The sequence below is a fragment of the Pseudorca crassidens genome, chromosome 4 (assembly GCF_039906515.1).
Source record: "Pseudorca crassidens isolate mPseCra1 chromosome 4, mPseCra1.hap1, whole genome shotgun sequence".
In the NCBI taxonomy this organism is placed as follows: domain Eukaryota; kingdom Metazoa; phylum Chordata; class Mammalia; order Artiodactyla; family Delphinidae; genus Pseudorca; species Pseudorca crassidens.
The window spans coordinates 70,485,824-70,506,011 of record NC_090299.1 but is presented as its reverse complement, the minus strand read 5'-3'; the positions used below and the strand labels follow the sequence as shown (position 1 = coordinate 70,506,011).

The 20,188-nt window shown below is 35.6% G+C and overlaps 1 protein-coding gene and 1 pseudogene across 2 annotated transcripts in view; both read left to right on the top strand.

Moving 5' to 3' along the window:
* The window catches only part of CORIN (corin, serine peptidase), a 251,717-nt gene that overhangs the window by 53,870 nt on the left and 177,659 nt on the right, over positions 1–20,188 (top strand). The window lies entirely within an intron of this gene.
* On the top strand, positions 9,737–9,846 carry LOC137224174 (U4 spliceosomal RNA; annotated as a pseudogene).

The following is a 20,188-nucleotide window of genomic DNA, read 5'->3' as shown; positions in this document are numbered from 1 at the left end:
TCTTTCTTCCTAGTTTTCTGCTTTTAACACAGTATTTCTATTAGCTTGTAAGTGAGTTCTGTGAGAATACGAAGCTAAGAGGATCAGAGCAAGTCCTGAAGTTTTACTTGGGTTACTATTTATCAGGAAACTATCCAAGGATGGAATATGGGGAGAGGGGCTCTAATTAGACATCTGAAATCAGATAAAGTCCCTTCTCCTTTTTCCCTGACATTTTCTAATCCTGTCCAGAGTGGAATCCTGGATGTCTTAATTATATTCTTCTTAAGTCAGTTATGCTGTTCTCAGATTCATGTACCCACCTCTCTACATTACTGACTGCAGATTATTGTGCGGTTTGGAGGGGGAATCTGTGCTTATATGTGTGAATGACATCATTCCTCTGTTGTTTTTTGGACAGTATTTCTTCATCTGGGGGCTGAGGGACCTCAGATTTTTTCTGGGACACCCAAGAATTCTTTATAAGAACTTCTTAAATGTATGCTTTCATTTCAATGGTAATAAAAACTAATGCACACCTACTCTTGATAACCTGGATAACCATCTTATAACAAGTACTGAGATAAAATTTTGGTGACTGTATTTGTGTTTCTATTTTTGATAAAGTTGCTGCTAAGCTGTATTTCTTAGACATTTGCTAGCCATCGAGAAAGGAACAGAGGCAGATTTGGTAGTCTTCTCAATTGCAGAACTAAAGTATGTACTGGCATGTTGTACAAAGGACGCCTTTGTGGCAGTTAAAATAGAGAAAAACAGACTTACTCAGCGGGGATACATGGTAGCATAAGCTTCCTAAATACAGGAGAACTTGTGCTTCAGGAGTTAGCACCATATTCATGGTGTCTTAGCAGAACACTGTTAATATTAATTCATTAATGTAATTAATTTAAATCTTATTAGTTTTGTAGTTTCATTTATGTTTAATTTATACATATTGATTTCATTGTGTGTTAGACCTATAGGTATAAAGGGGTTTGTGTTTAATTTTATGTATACCTGCATAATTTCTTCCTGTGAAAAAGCCTGTACGATTGATTCTTCAACTTGTGAAATACTGCTTTAGGGTACCTGAGTTCTAGCTGTTTTTGTCACATCCTCAGGAAAAACAGTGATGCTCTATAGCAGAGCTTCTTAGCTTTTTTGTGCCAAGTACTGCTTTGACAAACTGGTAAAGCTTATAGGTGCCTTCTCAGAATAACGTTTTGGTGCTTAAAACACATTGCACAGAATCAAAAAGAAAGGCAATTTTATTAAAATCTAGTTATCAAAATATTGGAAATATAAATTCATGATATAGTAATACATGTATTTATTTATTAACATATTAAATAATGATATCAGCCTAGGTCAATACCTGTAATTTTATAATATGGATGAGCATACATAATATTTTGAAATGTCTGTAATAACTCTGTTGATATGAAAATAGCTATGATTTCTAAATAGTTTTTCTGATTGTTGCCTACATTGATAAGCATTTAAGTATGCTAAATTTCAACTGGAGGTTAATGGAAATAGAGATGCTATTTTTCTAATTAATCTAATTAGATTAGATTAATCTAATCTAGATTGATTAATTAATCTAATTAATCTAATTAGATTAATTAATTAATCTAATTAGATTAGATTCTCCAATCTAATTTCTTCATAGACAGCAATTTTCTTTTTTTTTTTTTTTTTTTTTTTTTTTTGGCTGTACGTGGGCCTCTCACTGTTGTGGTGTCTCCCGTTGCAGAGCACAGGCTCCGGACGCACAGGCTCAGCGGCCATGGCTCACGGGCCCAGCCGCTCCGCGGCATGTAGGATCTTCCCGGACCGGGGCACAAACCCGCGTCCCCTGCATCGGCAGGCGGACTCTCAACCGCTGCGCCACCAGGGAAACCCAGCAATTTTCTTTTAATTGAAGTATAGTTGATTTACAATATTGTGTTAGTTTCAGGTATACAGCAAAGTGATTTGGTTATATATACATATATATATATATGCATATATATATTATTTTTAATTCTTTTCCACTATAATTTATTATAAGATATTGAATATAGTTCCTTGTGCTATACAGTAAATTCTTGTTGTTTATCTATTTTATGTATGGTAGTGTGCATCTGTTAATCCTATACTCCCAATTTATCCCCCCCCACCTCTTCTCCTTTGGTAACCATAAGCTTCTTTTCTATGTCTGTGAGTCTGTTTTGTAATTAAGTTCATTTGTACTATTTTTTAGATTCCAGATATAAGTGATATCATATACGGTTGTCTTTCTCTGACTTACTTCACTTAGTATGATAATCTCTAGGTCCATCCATGTTGCTGCAAATGACATTATTTCATTCTTTTTCATGTCTGAGTAATATTCCATTGTATGTATATGTATATACATATATACTTATAGATATGTATATATACACATATATATATACACCACATCTTCTTTATTCACTCATCTGTAAATGGACACAGGTTGCTTCCATATCTTGGCTATTGTAGATAATGCTGCTATGAACATTGGGGTGCATATATCTTTTTGAATTAGAGTGTTCATCTTTTCTGGATATATGCCCAGGAGTGGGATTGACAGCAAAAATTTTATGTATAAGCCCATTGAGGTCTTTGGATTATAATTAAGGACACATGCTTTAGAGGAAATGGGTGGGTTTTTTTTTTTCTTTTGTTTTCTTTTTGGTAACTGGGAGAGTCTGAGGACTGCCTAAACTACTTCATTAGGAATTTGCTACTCCAAAATTTACTGTAGTCATGACCCTGGACACCATCCCTTATGTGCTCTGCTGGCCACCAGTGTTAGACTCCAAGGTTCAAGTATAGTTGGTTGCCCTCTCTATATGCTAAATCATATTCTTTCGGCTTAAAGAACAGTTATGAGATTCAGACGTGAGCTCTGGCTAATATCAATATCTAAGCAAGAACAAGTGAAGCATTTAAATAATTGTTGCCTTCTTATCTGGTTGGCATGGTAGCATTCTAATAAGGATCTGCATAATTCTTGGGAGAGGGAGAAAGGAAATTTGAATGTAGGTATGGAGTCTCTCTTTTTTTCTCCCCACTCTCCTTTTCTTCTTCCTCATTGCATCTGTAGATGACTCTGTCCCTGGGATGTATTGGGTTCCTCCCAGAGAGAGTGAACTCAATCATTTGCAGAGCTAGGCTTTTGAAAGGGATAATGGAGCAGTACCTGGTTTGCTCTCCTTTAGCTTCAGTCCCATTCCTCCCATTGCAAAGATTTTTGGGCAAGACTTCCAGACCCCTTCTCCAAAATGAATCCCGCAGTACCCCCCAGGTGACATCTTCCCCCAAAGGTAATGTGCCTATAATACATTATTATAGCAAACAAGAGTCAGAGTTAAATTGTCACATCAAAAAGGTTTTTGGCTCAAAACTTTCTTCTCCAGATTCATTATCACAGGTTCCTCTTGAGGAAGAACAGCCCCATACACTTGATCCATGTACAGAAAAAAAAGAAAAAAAAAAACGGTAGCAGATAATAGCATTGCAGAAACAGTCCTGATCAAATTCAAGGACAAAAATGATCTTTTTTAAAACAAATTATTTTTATTTTTTGCTGCGTTGGGTCTTTGTTGCTCTGCGCAGGCTTTTCTCTAGTTGTGGCAAGCAGGGGCCACTCTTCGTCGCAGTGCGCAGGCTCCTCATTTGGTGGCCTCTCTTGTTGTGGAGCATGGGCTCTAGACGTGTGGGCTTCAGTAGTTGTGGCTCATGGGCCCTAGAGCGCAGGCTCAGTAGTTATGACGCATGGGCTTTGCTGCTCCGCGGCATGTGGGATCTTCCTGGACCAGGGCTCGAACCCTGTCCCCTGCGTTGGCAGGTGGATTCTTAACCACTGCCCCACCAGGGAAGCTCCTAAAATGATCTTTTAAAAGCCAGATTCTCACATAAAAGTTTTTTTAAAATGTGTAATTTACTCTACTCTGTGGTTCTGAAAGAAAACCGGCACTGTATATCTTCTTTTGCCTGAATCTTTCAATTTGCTATCGCAGGCTTTTGTTCTTTGTACAATTTTGTGCTGAGAGCAAGAAACCCATCAGCGGGAATCTGTTGCTGTTACTTGTGTCTTTGAAGAATATGCCTTTTCACTTACTTGTAGTTGGAATGAGTATGGTAATGACTTTTCCAAGCCAAAAGTTTTGCAACAGTTCACATTTGATGCAAACTATTCCTTGTCTCTTAGTGTTAACTTGTTTTATTCTTCTTTTTTGCTGCTCTGCATCATTAACCTAATACCTACCTGTGGTGTTTGAATTGATTAGATTCACAGTACTTGTTTATGATTATATTAATTGGTGTAAACTCACTCTGACATATATGTACTCTTCCAAGCTTTGTGAGACATCTCAGTTTCTGAGAGGCTAGGTTAATATTCTAAGAAGCACCATTCGCTCCTAAGCAGCTACTTATTGGGTGCCAAGCTCTGGGGTTTGGCTCTGTAGACTATAATGGTGGGTCAGTTAGAAGTCCTGTCCTCAAGTAGTCAGTTGTCTAGTAACTGCCTTGAGACCTGAATGTGTTATTTATGACTTGAGAAATTCTGTAAGAGAGGTGCAGAGCCCGAAGGAAACATGATTCATTTCAATTCTTAATTCTTTAAAAGACAAGATTGCTAATTCATACTATTTCTAGTTTATAATAAATATATCATTTTTCTAAACATCTAAACATTTTTCTAAACATTTTCTAAACATCAGTTTTCTAAAACTAAACAGTTTTATTTACAGTTATAAAAGTTTTATTTTAAAGGTCTGTCTTAGAGTTTCCATTTTTAATCAGATTATAGTTTAATTCTTAGATTTAAAAACTTATTCATAATATAATTATCTTAGATAAGCTGAGCAGAGCCTTTTGTTTTCAATTTTATGGGAAGGCCCACCATGCTTTTATAGGTACTAATGAGAATTTTATCACCTCAGGAAGTGGGAGTTCTGGAATTCTACAATTCCCTCCTTGAAATTACTTTCCAATTCTTCCATTGTTTATTAAGTAATCAAAGGCAGAGAGTTTGTTTCTGCTGTGGTTCTGTGTTTACAGATGTGCACTGGACAAAGGCCTTTAGGATATACATTTCAGGAGACTGATTTATGATGATCTGATGGCTATTAAGCCACAGTAACTATGTTACCATATTATGTGTCCTTGAAAGTCAACAAAAAATAGAAAAAATAATATGGGAGGGTTGCCTTGGGAGAGAAATGAAGGCCTTAAATCAAGAATCTTTGCTTATTCTAGAGTTTGGGGGTTGGCCAAGTGGTCATTTTCCAGCCAATCACGAGAGGCAGTAAGGCAGGTAATATGTGGGGACACATCTAGCACCATCAGTGTTCAAGTAGGGCCCTGTCACCCCTTCCTTCTTTGCTATTTCTCCCTTTTGGAATGGGAATGTCTCTCCTATGCCTGTCCCCCGTTTTGTTTTAGAATCACATAATTTGTCTTGTTTCACAGGTTCACAGCTGAAGGGGAATTTTGCCTCAGGATGAACCATACCTTCAGTGTCAGCCATATACGGTTTAGATGACATTTAGATGAGACTTTGGACTTTAGACTTTGATGCTGAAATGATTTAAGACTTTCTGAGCTGTTGGGATGGAGTGAATATATTTTACATGTGAGAAGGACAATGAATTTTGGGGGCCAGGGTTAGAATATTATCAACTGAATGTTTGTATCCTTCCAATATTCATATGTTGAAGCCCTGGCCCTTAATATACTGTCGTCCATTTTTATATCTTCTCTGGAAAAATGTTTATTCAAATCCTCTGCCTATTTTAAAATTGGATTATTTAGGGTTTTTTGCTGCTGAGTTGTGTGAGTTCCTTATATATTTTGACTATTAACCCCTTATCAGATACATGATTTGCAGATATGTTCTCCTATTCCATAAGTTGTCTTTTCAAGCTTTTTAGTTTGATATAGTTCCACTTGTTTGTTTAGCTGTTGTTGCCTGTACTTTTGGCATTTTATTCAAAAAATCTTTGCTAAGACCAGTGTCAAGGAGCTTTTTTCCTATGTTTTCTTCTAGGGGTTTTATGGTTTCAGGTCTTCCATTTAAATCTTTAATCAATTTCAAGCTTCCATTAAGTAGACTTATTATTATATTGGGGTTGTTATTTTGAAGCTATTGTTTGCACATTATAGGGGAAAGCAAATAAGTATTTATATTCATGTTTTCAGGAACCAACATTTTCAACATAAGAGAAAAAAGGTACAAATATAAAAACAAATAAATTAAAACCCTATAATCTTAATTTTGAATTGGTAATATCGGTATAAACTCAGTATTTTTTCCTCCTTTAAAAATATATACCAGTTTGCCTCTGTTCACCAAAAAAGCCTGGAAGAAGTGACAACCCATGAGCAGGGAACACATTTGATGCCCAGTTCTTGAAGAATTCTATTAAACTTATTAACTTAAATAGTTTATATCTTGATGTCTGTCATTCTGAGGTCATAATGAAATATGGTTGCCCTTTTCATATGCAGACTCAGTTATTCCTTCATTTCAGGAAAACAAATTTATAGCATCTTTCAAGATTTTTCTCTTCCACTTTTGAGTTCTTGGATTCAGAGGAACATTTTTTTGTTAACTTGCTGTCTTCCTTATACATATATCTTCTTAATTGTGCTCATAATGATTATCCTAAGTTTCTTTAATTTTTATTATTTCTAAATATTTTTACTGTTAATATTTTCAGTGTTATAGCCTCATTTTCTTTTATTCCAATGTTTTTTTCTTTTGTCTTTGAGTTCTTGTTTGGTTAAACTCATTTTCTTGTTGCTTTCTTATAATATATAAAATTTTTAAAGGTTTGTGTTTTTTGTTTCTGGGTTATAATTTCTTTCCTATGGGTTGTTTTTTTTAAAAAAAAATCTTTATTGGAGTATCATTGCTGTACAATGGTGTGTTAGTTTCTGCTTTATAACAAAGTGAATCAGCTATACATATATCCCCATATCTCCTCCCTCTTGCGTCTCCCTCCCACCCTCCCTATCCCACCCCTCTAGGTGGTCACAAAGCACCGAGCTGATCTCCCTGTGCTATGCGGCTGCTTCCCACTAGCTATCTGTTTTACATTTGGTAGTATTTATAAGCCCATGACACTCTTTCCTATGGGTTTTTAATCAGTCTTTTGTTCTTCTTCCCCCTCTTCCTCTTAATCCATCATATGTTGGAAAAATGTACAACCATTAAAAATGATGTTGTGGAAGAATACATACTGATATGTAGAAATATTCAAGACCTATTAGTGAGTGAATAAGCAGGCTACTAAATAATATGTACATTGAATATGTACAATACATTGTAATGTTAAATATATTCATGTTATGTTAAGTATATATGATATATAGTATGAAAGAAAAAAAGCCTAGTGAAATAAGTCAAATTTATTGTGTGCCAAGTATTGTACTATATACCTTACATGAACACCTCATTAAGTAGATACTGTTAATACCCCCATGGTACAGTAAAGAAATTAATGTTGAGAGAGTTTAAGTATCATCTGTAAAGGCAATGAGTAAGGAAGCTGGAAGTTGTGTTTAGGTCGTTTGACTTCAGTAATGATATATATCCAAATGTTTACAGTGGTGATTTCTGAGTCATAGTACTATAGGTAACTTTTTATATTCTTCTTTGCACTACTCCGTATTTCCCACATCTTTCACCTTTCACAAGCACCTATGGCCTTGTAATAATATAAATAGCTATTAAAGATTCTAAACAGTACTATGTACAGACTGAATAATGATATCACCATTATAATTGTTTTAACATAAATTTCTGCTTACTTCATTTCACAACTAAATTACATAGGCAGTTTTGCATATCTTATAATAATATAAAATCTTAATTACGATTTACATAGGATATGTAGGCAACAAATATATAGTTTAAAATTCTGAAATCAGAATAATTCAATAATACAATTTAACTTAAATTATATCATTTTCTCTCTTATTTCCTTTGTGCATCCAAGATGTAGGGCTTCTTTCTTTCTTTTTTCAAATTTCAAAATTTGGAGGATACTCTTATTTTTCTCTATGTTTTTGAGGAAGTGAGGCAGTAAGCCCTAGGTTTCTGGTTTCTATAAGAATAAATAGATACTGTAGCCAGTGGTTCTCAACATCCAAAATTTTGAGGCAATTTAATGAAGTGTTTAAACAAAGAAGGCTGTTACACTCTTTTCAAATATTACGAAAGATTTCAAGTATACATAATATAATAATCACCATAATTTCTTGCATCCTGCTTCTTCCTTCTGGGTTAAATTCTCTCCTTAATTAAATATAGTCCTTGGAAGTTCTTTCAGTGGAGGCTATTCCAGTTTTTATTTGTCTAAAATTATCCTTATTTCACCCTCAATACTATTGTTTAACTAGGTACAGAATTCTAGACTGACAATCTTTTTTCACTCATCCACTTAAAGAATTTATTTCACATTTTTCTGTACTCATGATGCTATCAGAAATTTTAATGCAAATTTAATTTTTGTTTCCTTGTAGACAACTTGGATTTTGTCTTTGGATGCTTTAAAAATTATTATTTTTTGCCTTTCTGGTTTCACTGTAAGGGATATATTGTAGATTTCTTTTTTTTTAATTGAAGTATAGTTAATTTATAACATGTTAGTTTAGGTGTACAGCAGAATGATTCAGTTCTCTCTCTCTCTCTCTCTCTCTCTCTATATATATATATATATATATACACACACACATATGATATTTACTCTTTTTCACATTCTTTTCCATTATAGGTTATTATAAGATATTAAGTATAGTTCCCTGTGCTATACAGTAGTCCTTGTTGTTTAACTGTTTTATATATAGTAGTGTGTATATGTTAATCTCAAACTCTTAATTTATCTCTTTCCCTCCCACCCCTGCTATCCCCTTTGGTAGCCATAAGTTTTCTATGTCTGTGAGTCTATTTCTGTTTTGTAAATAAGTTCATTTATATCAATTTTTAAAGATTCTACATAGAAGTGATATATGATGTTTGGATTTCTGTGTCTGACTTACTTCACTTAATATGATAATCTCTAGGTCCATCTATGTTGCTGCAAATGGCATTATTTCATCCTTTTCAGTGGCTGAATAATAGTCCATTGTATATATGTATACCACATCTTCTTGTACCGTTCATCTTTTGATAAACACTTAGGTTGTGTCCATGTCTTGGCTATTGTAAATGGTGCTGCTATGAACATTGGGGTGCATGTACCTTTTTGAATTAGAGTTTTCTCTGGATATATGCCCAGGAGTGGGATTGCTGGATCATACGGCAACTCTATTTTTAGTTTTTAAAGGAACATCCATACTGTTCTCCATAGTGGCTATACCAATTTACATTCTCACCAACAGTATAGAAGGGTTCCCCTTTCTCCACACTCTCTCCAGCATTTATTATTGTAGATATCTTTTTATATATCTTGTCTAGAAGGTGTGCTTCTTGAATCTGAGGATTCAGATCTTTCTTCAGTTTGGGAGAGTTCTCAGCTATTAATCCTGTGAATATATCCTCACTCCTGATTTTCTATTCTCTCTTTCTGGATCTCTAATTACTCTTATGTTGGACATTCTTATCCATCCTCTATAAATCTCTGTGCTGAATTCTGGTGTATTTTCTCAGATTTATTCTTTAATTCTCTAGTTCTCTCTTCAGCAGTATCTAATATTCTATTTTAATCTATTCACTGAGTTTTAAATTATAATGTTCAGCTTTGTGCAGTGGCAGTATCATAGCCAATGAGGTTTATCCAAGGCATGATTATTGCTAATTAAATTATGTTCATACATATTTTTCATTTCTAGAGGTTCTATTTGGTTTCTTTTTGAATCTTCTAGTTCTTTATTTATAGTGTGTCATTTTTTTCAAATGGTTTTAATTACTACCTTTTTGTCTTTAGTTATTTTATTCATACTTGTTTCTATAGCCTCTGTCAGATTGTTCAATTGTTTGAAGTTCTCAGACTTCAATTATTGCTGCTGGTTGTGACTAATGATTATTATTATTCCTTCCCCTAGTGAATTGTTTTCTGTTTATTTTATGACTTTAGATTATAAACTTTTTTGGATTCAGGGCATGTCACTTAGAACAATTTTGTGTTTGGTTTGACCAGTCACCCCAAGATATCACTGTCCCAGGGCCAATTTTTATGTTAACTTTTGGCTTGGGGGATTCTTGGATCACATTTGTAGTTGTAAATTCAAACCCATGGGAGCACCAGAGCTGTAGTAAGAAGCGTCCAAAGAAAGATTTTTGTCAAATCAGAGTCTAGGCAGAGTCAGACAAGCTCCCTCATCATATGGCTGAGCTAGTTGAGTTCCTGCTTTTTTTTTTGTGTGTGTGTGTGTGTGGGGCCTCGGTTCCTATTTGTACTTCCTATGGATTCAAAGCCTCATCTCTTTGTTGAGACTGATGACTTCCTCCAAGACAGGGCCATTACAATATCTGCTCATGAAATGTTCACCCATGTGCTCTTCATTCCTGTGACGTCATCTCACATACTCACTGCTCTTGTTTTCAGTTCAGTGTTGCATTTCTGCAATCTTGAGATTTCCCTTTCTTTATGGAGAGTTCAGCTGTTTACATAAAAACATTTGTTTTATTTTACCAAAAATTTGTGGAGGTTTATAATGGGTGGGCTTTCAGATTACTTACTTAACAATATTTCAGAATCTTTTCTTTAAAAAAAATCATTTTACACAGAAATTTTTAATCACACACAAAAGTAGAGAGACTAGTACAGTGAATGCACATGTGCCCTCTTTCACCTTATCAACATATGATCAATTTTCTCAGGATCTTTTATAAGGTGTTTTTTTTCTAGTGCCATTTGTAGTAGAGTTTAAACTTGCTCCCATAATCGAGAGTTAGGCTGCTCTCTGTATTGTTTGCAGAAAGGAATTTTGATACTAACTAGTTTGTAATTAAAATACTGTACTTCATGGTTTTAGGAAAATCACCTAGAGAAAGCAAAGTCTTTATAGACCAATATGTTAAACCCTATATTAAATATTTAATTCATTATTATTAAAATTCATAATAAAAAATTTCTCAATTATAGGAAAAAATTATAGTGTCTCCAGAAACAGAATTGATTCAACATTGCCCCCTTGTGTCAGGTATTTCTTGCCTTCCATTTCACCTTTCAGATCTCCACCTCTCTAGGTTCACATTATATCTGCCCCATCTGAATCTGGGGCAGCCTTACTCATTTTGACTCTGCTTCTTTGCTATTCCAACTCTGTACATTCATTTCCATGTTTAAACTTCCCATGTTTCTCTCTTTTGGCTTAATTATCCCAGAGCCCTCTATTGCAGTTATTTTCATTTCCATCCTAACATGAAAAAGGCAGGGAGTGGAGATGTTTCACAATTTATATTTTTCAAGGCCAGGTTTCACACACAGTCCTATTTTTTATCATCTGACCAATGTATTGATATTATCTACTATAGTTGGTAACACTTCGGAAGAAACTAGTCCAAAATTTCTTGTTAATATCTTCTTGATAAAGAAGAAAATCTTTAATGCCCAACAAATGTCTTCAGCTTTAATCTGACCAAATTCCCCTAATCGATCCATAGTGAAGATATAATATAGTCATTAATGTTTTTTTTGAGACACTCTTTATGTATCAAGGACTCAAAATGACCGACTTGTGATGGATTAGCCTTGCTCTGTACACTGTAATTTAGAAGCAGGTATAAGGCAGCAAATATTTCAGCACAGTAGTTGGAACACTGGCACTAGACCATGATTTCCGTCCTTGCTAACCTTGGGAGAGAAGCGGCTACTTAGAAGGACAGAGCATGGGCCCCTCACCAGTCGCGAGTGTGGGCAGCTTCCCTGGAGAAATGTGTGACTCTGCAAGTTGGAGGTGAAATGCAGTGTGCAGACACATCTGGTTTCCCAGGAAGAGGCACTCCTTTTATGCAGTGCTTGAATGTGTGGACAAAGCCAGGGTTGCTTGTGTGTTTGCTTATCTCTGCCTCTGACATGTTCAAGTCATATACAAAAACAGAAGTCCTCAGAATCAGAGGCCCCAACACTCGTAAACTGATCACCTTTAATTCTTACCAAAAGGTATAGAGAGATCCTGGGCCTGCTGCTCAAATGTCCCTATGTGGAGAGCTGTAAAGGTTCCTGGAGGGAGGACTCTTCTCTGATGATCAGCTGGCTTCCTAAGCATGCCGACCTGTGCCATTGCACAGAGCCCTGAGCATAGACGGACTCCATACTCTGTTTAATGTTATGCTGTCACCTTGTTGAAATTATTAGCAATAATAGAAATATAAATGTTATGAATGAGATAAATAAATAAAATAATATAAAAATAATGTTTGACCAAGGGACCCCTCATTTTCATTTTATCTGGAGTATGCTTAAATTATGCAGCCTGTTGTACTCCTGGGTTTTTACTGTGATGGGGCCAACTTCATTCTCCTATCTGCCCTTGAACTAAGCACAGTGCCAGGCAATGCCATGAGCTGATTGTCATTGGCCAGTCAGGACCCATACCTGGAGCTGGGGGTAGGGAAAGGCCTCCCAAACTTCATGGCTGCTATTTAGTTAAGGATGGGGAGGTAATGCTGAGGATATAACTAATAAGAACCATTCCACTCCTCCCTCCCTCTTTTTTGTTGAGTGGTTGCTCATGTTTTGCTTTCTAATATTACATTGCCTTGTCATAAGATAAAAGGTATATTTATTAAAAAGAAATAGTATGTCATATGCATTCCAAAAAATAGTACTAGAAATTTATTGTAAACATTTCCTTTTGAGGGAATTCCCTGGCGGTCCAGTGGTTAGGACTCTGCACTTCCACTGCGGGGGGCACGGGTTCTATCCCTGGTTGGGGAACTAAGATCCCACATGCCATGGGTGTGGCCAAAAAAAAATTTCCTTTTGAGTATGTAGAACACACCGTCCTTTACGATCTTATACCCTGTAAAATCTTCCTTTGTAAATTCAGAGAATAAAAAGGTAAATGTCAGCTCAACTTGAGGCTGACTTGTTACAGATTTTAAATTTAGTGCATTCTGGGTTAAAAAGGGTTATCTGAGTGAGCATTTTATAAATCTATTAAGAATCACAATACCTAGCTGGTAGAATACAGACCTTAGTATGCAGGTTTGCCCTGTCATTTATTCTTCTGTTACTTAAGTTTTGACTGTTACTAAACCTGAAGTGTGATTCCCAATAAAACTACATAGGGCTGGGAAATCCACTGAAATCTCATTATGTTTTTGAACAGCGAAGTTTAAAACTACCCACAAGTGAGGTAATGATTTTTACAATAAACTCTGACATCAATGAACATGATGTACCACTAAGTGATTTCTTATACTCTCATCATTATAGAATTTATTTGTACCATTCTTGGTATTAAAAAACAAATAATTTTCATATGTATTAAAGTACAATTTGGCTAAATAAATAAAATAAAATAAATTGTATTAAAGTACAATTTGGCTAAATAAATAAAATGTGGTCTAATTTCAAGTTCTGATTTTTTAATTTCACAGCACCAAGCCCAGTGCCTTTATTTAATAGAGACTTAAATATTTTCTCAATGAATAACTAATGTTTTTAAACAATGAGTGTTTTAAAAAATAATACTCAGCATTATTTTATTTTACAAGTAAGCCAAACCAATTGATGAAACCTTGAATTTTGATCCTATATATATAGGAAGAGCACAGAATGAAAGCTTAATGTCTCTGTCTCAGTATTCCTACTTACATAACATAGATACAAATCTCTCTCCCGTCTAGTTCACAGTTTCGGTGAATCACAAATGAGATAATAATAATAGCAAACACTTTTATAGTTTATCATATGTGCTAATGATAGGCATTTGTAAATACCATTTAATCCTGACACTAACCCCATAACACAGATATTTTTATCTTCATTTTACAGATGAGGAAACTGATAAACAGAATTTCAGTAACTTGTCAAAGGCCACATAAATAGAGACAAATAAAGGAGAATTTGAATCAGACTGTGGAACCATCATACTGAGTATGGGAAAGGTGTTTTACAAACTTGAAAGCACCATATAAATTTGAATTATTTTTATTATTCAATCATTCATAATCCTAAGATAGATAATTATATGGGGACACAATCTAGTTCTTTTAAAATTAATGAAAAATGACTGGTAGATGGAGATGTGACAGCTGAAATGTTACATCTTACTTAGTTCTATGGGATGTGAATAATCAATTTACAATAAAATATAGGCCTCTCACTGTGTCAAAGCATTGAATTTGTTGAATGAATGAGTTCCATCAAGTTATGAGCATTTAGCTACCATTTAAACATCTTAGAATCAGGTGGTATGGATGTGTGTATGAATGACAGGAGAGAATGAGATATATATTTATATATATATATATCGACTGTGAAAGCTTGAAGATTGGCCAAAGACTTCACCAAGAGGCTTGAGGTTGCATTAAAAATGTTAGGTCTGGAATAAATGTAACTGTGTAGAGAACATTAAACCCTAAACCTCATGTTTCTCCTGGCAAGAGTAGCTAGTTCTTACTTAAGTCTGATAATTTACACAGCATTATCCTTGGTACTCAACTTTTTTGTGTGAGTGTAAGTTAGCAAGACATTGGCTTACCTATGCCTTGATTATGTCTATAAAGACTTTTTACAGATGTCACAGATGACTCATTAAGAAAGTGTGCCTTTTGTCTCTTTGATTTTCTCTTATGAGAAACAAAATAGTTAATATGTTCAGATTCACAGATGTTTAGAGTTAGTTAAAAAGCCAGGATCTTCATAGAGAGGTCCTGTCTGTAACTTTCTGTTCCTTCTTATCCTACTGTAACCCCCTTGCGGATCTTCCAATGTACACGATATCCTTTTAAATTGGTTTGTCCCATAAATCCTTCTCGCAAAATGTTACTTTTCATGTGAGTTATCTAGACTAGAGAATGACCTTCATTATTTCACTCTGCTGATGTAGTCCTGACCTGGGTGGACTTCATAATACAGCCAGGAATAGACACTAAGCATTCCCAATCCAATTCGTCCCTCAGTGAGGACAGGTAACCTGTTTTTAATAGCAGATTCAGTGTTTTCTTTGAGAAGGTTTAGTGCTTACTAATCATGGAGAAGCAGCTCTATTGCTTGAATTCAAAGAGATTCATCTAAATATTTTACAATGAATGAAGTAAGTTTACGATGTTTAAAATTAATGGTATCTTGACAGAATGATACAGTAGACAGGAACAGATTATGGGATCAGCATGACTTGATTTTAATTTCAACTCTACAACTTAACATCTATGTAACCTTGAATACTTTCTCACCCTCATTGAATCTGTCTCAATATCCGTAAAATGTGAATAAAAACAGCTTTTTCATAGGCTTGTGGGAGGGTTAGATAAAATGCTGTATATAAAATACTTAGCAAACATTCAGCCTAGAAAGTACTCAAGGATTTTTTTCATCTATTTCCTTAGCTTTAAATTGTTTTATTTTACTATAAAACAATAAGTGGAAATGAAATTTAAGATGTGTTTTTTATTAAGAGGGAACTTGAATAGATACTAATGGTTTATTTAGGCTTTTACTGCAAAGTAAGCTCATCTCATCCTATCCTCTCTCTGAATCGTATTATTTTTTCTTGCTGGAGACACCAATGCTGTTGAAATATCAGTTGAACATCAGCAGTATGAGGACTTTGATAAGCTTTTTATCTCAGTTGACAAATTTGATCCTCACAACCTCTCATTCACATCATTATTGCTACTTTACAGATTAGGAGGTTTTAAGACGTGAAGTAATTTCCCCAAGGTCACACAGCCTGGTGGGTGGGACCGAGGCTCAAGGTAGATTTTGGCTTCTGTGTCTCAGTCTTGGAGTAGCTGGCTTTTACTTAACTCTCATAGCTTACAGTGTTTGAGCCTAGTCTTGGCAGCCATAGCGATCATTTTTACCCACACTTTCCTCAGAGCTCTTTGCAGCTCTGGCATAAAGGTGCTCAGCTATTCATCTTTCTCCAGCCTTTACAGCTTGTAAGCACAACTTCCTTTTTTTTCTCTACTATGGTGAGGTCTCATGCTAGAAGAATTGAGTATGCCTAAGGATAATGGGACATTTGCCTTTTACAGGATCGAAGGGTAATTCCTGCTCTTTCACTTTCAACTACTGCACTATAGTCCAGAGTGGAGTCCAAGATAGGAATCAGTCTGGTGGAGGGAACAGTATGGGATGGTTCCCTGTGCCGTGGTAAGTTCTAGGGAACAGATTGTTAAAAATATTTGTAGCAATATTAGCCATCAACATTAGTGCCCTAGGGTCTCATATATACTGGCCTTTTTCATGTCTAATTCCATCTTGTTCAATAAGAAATCTTGTAGTGAAGACATTGTTCCATTTAATCTCATTCATTCAGTGAATAACTATTGGGTGTATACTCTTTGGTATCCAGTGGTTTCTAGTCACAAGACAAGGTGTCTACTTGGATGTGGAAGGATACTGAGAATAAACACATAAATAAACAAGATCTTAACAGGCAGTCCTATTGTTATAATGAAAATAAATTAGGATCATGTTATAGTGAGGCCCAGGAGTACTTTGAATGGGATGCTTATGGGAACTTTTGCTGTCCCCCGAGAAGGCGGGTTCTCTGAAGCAGGCCTTTGCTGTGGCTTCTTACCCCCGCAACTGAGCTGCTATGATTAATCTAGTGGAGGGAAGGCACTTGCTTCCCTTTGATGTTCTTATTTGATGGCTGTGAATCTGTAGTAAATATGAAATGATGACAACTTAAATATTATAATAGGAACAATGAAGACAGGATGCAACAAGCAAAATGCTTGAGCATGAATATGAATTATTGGAAATCAAAAGACTGGCATCTGAATTTTATAATACATATTGGTGCTGCTTGAATATTTAATTCTGGTACATTTATTTATTTTTTTATTTTTTTTATTTTTTTGCGGTACGCGGGCCTCTCACTGCTGTGGCCTCTCCCACTGCGGAGCACAGGCTCCGGACACACAGGCTCAGTGGCCATGGCTCACGGGCCCAGCCGCTTGGCGGCATGTGGGATCTTCCCGGACCGGGGCACGAACCCGTGTCCCCTGCATCGGCAGGCGGACCCTCAACCACTGCGCCACCAGGGAAGCCCTGGTACATTTCTTAAGGAAGGAGTTCACTTTCAAAACTAATAGTCCTTTGTCCTGTCCTAGTAAGAATAGATTTATTGTGATATTAGTCTCTCCTTAAAGAGGCACATCTGCTTCTTTGTTTCTTGCTGAGCATTAGGACTATGACTATGTATATCAATGCCAGACAATATTTATTTGTGTTTGTTTTTTGTCTCGCCTGACTAGACTATAAGCTCCATAAGGGCAGGGACTTTGTTTTGTATCATGTCATTTGCTCTGCACCTAGAGCAGTGCCTGACACAGAGTAGGAGCTCAATAAGTATTTGTTGAATGAGTAGTAAAAAAGACCCCACCTGCCTCCATGGATCTCATGGGGCCCCACTGAGGGTGGTAGAAATTCAGGGGAGGGGCTTCCCTGGTGGCACAGTAGTTAAGAATCAGCCTGCCAATGCAGGAGACACGGGTTCGAGCCCTGGTCCAGGAAGATCTCACATGCCGTGGAGCAACTAAGCCTGTGCACCACAACTACTGAGCCTGCACTCTAGAGCCCGCGAACCACAACTACTGAGCCCGTGTGCCACAACTACTGAAGCCCACGTGCCTAGAGCCTGTGCTCCTCAACAAGAGAAGCCACTGCAACGAGAAGCCCGTGCACCGCAACGAAGAGTAGCCCCCACTCACTGCAACTAGAGAAAGCCCATGCACAGCAGTGAAGACCCAACGCAGCCAAAATAAATAAATAAATAAGTAAAAATAAAATGAGCAGTACTGTGTCACAATAACTTTAACAAAAAAAAAGAAAAATTCAGGGGAGACGATGTCTTCAACTATAATGTTTGGATTATGGACACAGCTGTTGATGGAAAGAGACTTGGATTTGGGTTAGGATGACTTGAGTTGAATTTCAGCTTTGACATTATTAGCTGTGTGAATCTTTAACTTTTTTAATTTAAAAATTTTTTTTATTGAAGTATAGTTCATTTACAATGTTGTGTTAGTTTCAGATGTACAACAAAGTTATGTATGTGTGTGTGTGTTTTATATATATATATTTTCAGATTCTTTTCCATTACAGATTATTACAAGATATTGAATATAGTTCCCTGTGCCATACAGTAGGTCCTTATTGTTTATCTATTTTATGTATAATAGTGTATATATGTTAATCCCAAATTCCTAATTTGTCCCTCCCCACCTTTTCCCCTTTGGTAACCATAAGTCTTTTATTTCTGTGTCTGTGAGTCTATTTCTGTTTTGTAAATAAGTTCATTTGTATCAATTATTTTTTAGATTCCACATGTAAGTGATATCATATATTTATTTTCCTCTGTCTGGCTTACTTCACTTATCATGATAATCTCTAGGTCCATCCATGTTGCTGCAAATGGCATTATTTCATTCTTTTTTTATGGCTGAGTAATTTTCCATTGTATCTATACAACATCCTCTTTATCCATGCCTCTGTTGTTGGATATTTAGGTTTAGCTGTGTGCATCTTGTGGGAAATTACTTAACCTTGTTTCCTCAGCTGTGAAACAGAGTAACTTGTGAGGAGGGCAAATGAGCCAATGTATGTGGAAGGGCCAAGAACAATGCCAGGAGTGTTACAGTTTTACAGTAAATATTGAGGACAAAAATATTCAGATAAAAGTGGGAGATATGACCATAAAAGGCTGGGATTTAAACTGTAGAGGTGGGAATAAACGATATCGTCTGGGAAAACAACAACAAAATTTGACAGACCAGAGGGCAGAAATGAAAAGGAAAACGTGTGAAGAGGCCAACCCTGCCATGACTTTCTTCCCAAACCACGGAAAAGGGCTGTGTACAGAGAACCCTCCTTTACAACCCCATCGAATTCTCAGGATGTGGAAGTAAGACAAATGTAGACGCCTCCACGAGGAAATCCTGTGAAGCAAATTCATGAGTTAAAATAAGTCAGTTTAGCTAAGTTAGGGCAAACCAACCATGCTCTGTTAAAATATTGCCTCCTGTTACAGTGGAATCTTTACCAGTAGTCCTTCAATTAAGTGTGAAATCATAAATAGGAAGTCAGAAAGGTTACCAAGTTTTCCTGTTAGGTTATTAGACAAAAGATAGCAAAGTACTTTAGAAAGTTGATATTTCATGATTTTTAATTTAAGAAGATTTTTCCTGTCTAATAACACTATTATCTGTTATAATCATTATGGTTTAGATACTATTTTGCTTTTATTTAAAAATGATTTTTATTTGATTTTAATGGATTTTTAAAAGAACCCATTGTTGAAATAAATTCTGTGTAAGTCAGAAGTTTCTTAAGTTAATTTTACATTAAAAAAAAGCATATAAGAAACTAATTTCTAACTCCACATTACCTAATTCCAGAAGTAGACAACACAGAATTTATCATAATTTCCAAATGAACATAAGGAAAGCTCTTAAAACAGACCCATCTTTCTTTCCTAATTACTGCATCTAGAAGTATTAGCAATGTGATATGAGTAGAGAAAGCCCCAGTTTGATCTAGAAACTACTGAGTCAGATTAAGAAAACAAAACAAAAAATCAAAAACTCATCTTCTCAAATGCAAGCAGCATTTTATTTTTTCATATTTAATTTTTTTCTGAAATTGGGACCTATCTTGTAATCAGTGCATACTCTGAAAATTTGTTATTAAATCGTGCCTTATTAGTAGTGCTGTTTTAGAATTTAAGAGCTAATTAGAATAAATATTTCTGCTTCACCAGAAATCCATTGAATCAGGAAGCAATTTTGCTCTTCAGGTCTGTTTCTAACTTCTCCTCCCCAAGTTCCCCAATTTAAAGTAACTATTATTTAAAAGACACATTATGATGTCTATAGGAACGCTATGGTTAATTACATCTACTGTATTTTTTTATACATTCTTATGTAGCAACCCTGACTTCTAATTTCTATTAGACTCAGTAGTAAATTCTCAGGGAAGAAAAACAAACATTCCACCCTTTTCTTTACCCTATGAAAACCAAATTAGAGGGAGCAGCAACAAATGAGTCCATTTCCAAAAGT